Below are 4,996 nucleotides of genomic sequence, written 5' to 3'. Positions count from 1 at the left end.
CTGAGAATCTGTTGCAAAAGAAACATACAGTTTGCAAAATGCCGTACAAAATGCCGTACAAGGCCATACAATAGTAAGGCCTCCCAAGAGGTGTTTCATTATCAGTCATTTTAATATGAGGACTCACAGGATCTTAAAGATTATCTTTTGGTCTAAAACCTCAGTTTGAAACCTCTGGAAGATTATGGGACATCCTGGAGCTGAGCAGCTCATTAGCGGCTGAGCCAAGTAAGGGAGGCCTGTTTTCTGAAGCAAATGTTCATACATCTGGTAGCTTCATCTACATCTGGTGGCTCAAGCTTTCCCATGAGCAACGTTGAATATACACAGCAGAGTTGCATTACAAACTACAGGAATGCAATTACCTCCTTTAGCACCAATCAGGTTGGATGATACAAGTGGGTTGTGGCTTTAAGACTCACGGATTAAGGGGTGCCTGTGTGGCTCAGTTGGTTAAGCGACTGCCTTCAGCTCAGGTCATGATCCTGGAGTCCCTGGATCGAGTCCCGCATCGGGCTCCCTGCTCGGCAGGGAGTCTGCTTCTCCCTCTGACCCTCCTCCCTCTCATGCTCTCTGTCTCTCACTCTCTCTCAAATAAATAAATAAAATCTTTAAAATGATTTAAAAAAAAAAAAGACGCACGGATTAAGTTCCAAAGTCATGCAGACATTGATTATAATCAACATCCTTGGAAATTCGCTGGGGAAGTGTTGCCTCAGAGACCCAAACAGCTCCTCTTAATAAGCACAACAGAGCAGGTTTTCATTCCAGAATTGGGAAGAGATTGCTGTTTCTTTGGTTGAGAACCAAATTAAGTAGTTGGCTTGCATTTAGGAGCCACATTGTAAGAAAAGTGCACTTCCTTGAACACTAGACTCATCCTCCGCTCATGAGATGCTCATGCTTTAAGAACCATAAGGGAACGAGCTGATTCTCCTCCTCATCTTCTGCTCTCATCAGGGCACGTGTTCTTTGAGTTGAATGGCCGTCCTCTCACAGTACTTTTACTTTGTTCTCTCTCCCTCTCTCCCATCCTCTCTCCCTTCTTCCTCACCCCTGCCCTTTTTTTTTAAAGATTTTATTTATTTATTTATTAGAGAGCGAGCGAGAGAGAAACAGCATGAGAGAGGAGAGAGTCAGAGGGAGAAGCAGGCTCCCCGCTGAGCCGGGAGCCCGATGTGGGACTCGATCCCAGGACCTGGCATCATGACCTGAGCCGAAGGCAGTCGCTTAACCAATTGAGCCACCCAGGCGCCCCACCCCTGCCCTTTTTTGCCCATTCTCCCCTCCCTCCCTAGCTCTCTGCATCTACCTTCAACTTGAATTCAAAGGTTAAGTGTGTCGCTAATAGGGATTAAATCAGTCTATAGATGTTTGTTCCTGCCATGTAGGAAGTACCGTTGTAAGTCAGTTGTTAATGTAAAGGTAATTTTCCCTGGTGGTTAAAAACTCAGAAACCATACTCCGTGGGTCCAAATCTGGTTCAGCCCCTAATAAGCTGTGTGACTCAGGACACACATGACTTAAATTCTCTGAGTCCTAGTTTTCCTCTCCTATAAAATGGGTATGATAAAGATAGGATCCTTGTTGTGTGATTGTTAGGAGGACTGAGTGAATTGTAATATATTTCAGGTGCTTAAGCCAGAACAAGGCAAGTACTTATAGGAGCGTAACTATAGTTATGTGACGTCCCTGTCCTTCAGGTCGCTCAGAGAAGTCAATTCTGACAGTTCCGAATGATTGTGTGCACTAGTTTAATTTCTCACCTTCTGTCTCCCTTCTTCCTGGCATATAATGATCACTTGTGAGGCAAAAGGGCTGCATGAGTGTCACTTACACAGAGCCCAAAGGCAGGGTGATAGGAGGGGTGACTCTTCTTACTAGCTGTGTGGCCTCGGACAGATCACTGCAACCTTCGGAACTTGAGTATTTCCGGTTGCAAATCGTACAGGAAGACAGCACCACCTGTGTCACGGGCTGGCTGTGAGGATCAAACAAGGTGTATGTAAAAATGTTTCCTAAACTGTAAGGTAGCTGGAAAGTGTAAGAAATTGTTACTAATAACCATAATTTATTTAAGATTTTATTTATTTATTTGACAGAGAGAAACAGAACGAGAGAGGGAACACAAGCAGGGGGAGTGGGAGAGGGAGAAGCAGGCTCCCCGCAGAGCAGGGAGCCCGATGCAGGGCTCGATCCCAGGACCCTGGGATCATGACCTGAGCTGAAGGCAGATGCTTAACCGACTGAGCCACCCAGGCGTCCAGCAAGTATTTTGTTTTAGGAGAAACATAGGAAGCCATCAACTCCTTTGCATTTCCTTTACTAAGAGAGAGTCAGTCAAATACCCAGTCCTGAGAGCATTAGATACAAGCAGGTAAAGTTTTTTTATTTTTTATTTTTTAAAAGATTTTACTTATTTATTTGACAAAGTGAGACAGCACGAGAGGGAACACAAGCAGGGGGAGCGGGAGAGGGAGAAGCAGGCTCCCCGCGGAGCAGGGAGCCCGATGCGGGACTCGATCCCAGGACTCTGGGATCATGACCTGAGCCGCCGAAGGCAGACGCTTAATGACTGAGCCCCCCAGGCGCCCCATAACCATAATTTAAACTGAAGCTATTGTTGTGGATATCAAGAGCATCCGAAGAGACAAAGACAGGTATTTCCTGAGTTTCCACAGCAATACTTTACTGTAGGAATCTGTCGGTAAGGATGCCAGATTCCCGATTTTTTTCTTTACATGTGTACAATTCTCTGAGAACTCAGGGTTTTGGGAATTTGCAATAGTGTCCTCCATGTCTTCCAGTATTCTGTCAGGGAAAGCTACCCATGCTCTAAGTTGTTTGCTCTAGAATAACCTTGGTGTTGCAGAGATAGGCTCTTGAGGAAAGATTACCTGAGTGTTAAAGAATTTGTGTTTCATTATGGGTTTTGTTCTCTAGTCATTGGCATGAGGTTAAATATTATTTGGATTTTTTAATGAGACAAGTTAATTTTTTTGTCTGGCTTGCACTACTGCTGCCCTATTTCTTTAAAGATGTGAGTTTAGGGGCGCCTGGGTGGCTCAGTTGGTTAAGTGACTGCCTTCGGCTCAGGTCATGATCCTGGAGTCCCGGGATCGAGTCCCGCATCGGGCTCCCTGCTCGGCAGGGAGTCTGCTTCTCCCTCTGCCCTCTTCCCTCTCGTGCTCTCTGTCTCTCATTCTCTCTCTCTCAAATAAATAAATAAAATCTTAAAAAAAAAAAAGTTGTGAGTTTACTCGAAAGGGAAAACGTGATTTTATTGCAGGTTTTTCAGCATTTAAAAATGACTCAGGATCCCTGGTGGGAGGGGATGGGGATTATGATGAATTTGTGCTTGAAATTAAGCCTCACTTCATTAAACTAGATTAAACCTTTTCCTGATTTCTTATTATAATGAAATACCTGTATTAATCAGGATAGACTAAGTTATGCTGCAGTAGCAAATTAATCCTAAAATCCAGTGGTTTAGGGGCACCTGGGTGGCTCAGTCGTTAAGCATCTGCCTTCAGCTCAAGTCATGATTCCAGCGTCCTGGGATCGAGCCCCGCATCGGGCTCCCTGCTCAGCCGGAAGCCTGCTTCTCCCTCTCCCACTCCCCCTGCTTGTGTTCCTGCTCTCACTGTGTCTCTCTCTGTCAAATAAATAAACAAAATCTTTAAAATAACTAACTAAATAAATAAATAAATAAAATCTTAAAAAAAAAAAATCCGGTGGTTTAACACAAGGGTCTATTTCTCACTTACCTGCGAGCAGGTAGCTCTGTTCCACATTGTTACTCAGAATCCCAGGCTGACAGATGCTCTTAACATCGCTTCACAGTGGCCATATTGGGGGGGGGAAGGGAGGAACCTAAAGAACATGCACCCATTCTGCTTTGCTTTGCCCAGAAGTGACACTGTTAATTCTATCCATAGCCCCTTGACTAGGACTAGTTACACGCACCATCTAATGGCAAAGGGGGCAGGGAAGTGTGAAGAGCACAAGGATATTCAGTTAACGCTAAATATCTCTGCCACAACCCCCAAGCCTCCAGTCAGTAAGATGCTGTCAGTCACATTCCAGTATCTTTACCTCTGTCCCCCTGCCCCAGGAGGGTGCAGTGTAGGGAAGGAGCATGGACTGTGAGGTCATGCAAGATCAGTGAATCCCAGCTCCACCCCATGCCAATTGTGGGAGTCGGAGCAAGTTATTTTGTTTCTCTAATCCTCAATTTCCTCATCTATAAAATGAGGATTCCAACACCTACCTTTTAGGGTTGCTGCAATATTAAGAAATTATCTAGGCGAACCCTTTGGCAAAGAGTAATACTTGTTGATTATGATCGTCAGGACAAGCAAATATCTAGGACAGCAATTCTCAGCTCCCATACTGCAACATTGCAGGACATCTCGAATGATATCAGGGAGTGTTGTAACATCTTCAAAGATTGTTGTAAATCTTAGAGCTACCCATGCTCTAAGTTGTTTGCTCTGGAATAACCTTGATGTTGCAGAGATAAGCTCTTAAGGTAAGATTACCTGAGTGTTAAAGAATTTGTGATTAATTATGGGTTTTGTTCTATAGTCACTGGTATGAGGTTAAATATTATTTGGATTTTTTTAATGAGACAAGTTAATTCTTTTTTATGAACTCAAAATAAATGATCTATAGGTCACTAAAGTAGGATTGGACATCTTTCTTGGCAATATATAAGAGAAGTGAAGTTTGTCTTTATTATTCAACCTTTGCCCCTTCTGTGATATCCTCTCCCCTGCTCCAGGCCCCAGGCTTTGGATCAGGCCAATATGAATCCCAGCTTAGTCACTCTCTATAGGTGAGTGAAGCATTCTGAGCCCAAGTGTCCCCGTCATCAAAGTTGTGACAGTCATCAGTACTTCATAAGGGTTGTTGATAGGATCGAATAACACAGGTAAAGTCCTCAGCACAACATAACTGCCCTCTGACTTACTTCTTCATGATCATGCCTAAGCTT

The sequence above is a fragment of the Mirounga leonina genome, unplaced genomic scaffold (genome assembly GCF_011800145.1).
Source record: "Mirounga leonina isolate KUSES-001 unplaced genomic scaffold, KU_Mleo_1.0 Mir_200, whole genome shotgun sequence".
Classification (NCBI taxonomy): domain Eukaryota; kingdom Metazoa; phylum Chordata; class Mammalia; order Carnivora; family Phocidae; genus Mirounga; species Mirounga leonina.
The sequence above is the reverse complement of the archived record's forward strand: the minus strand, read 5'-3'. Positions refer to the sequence as shown.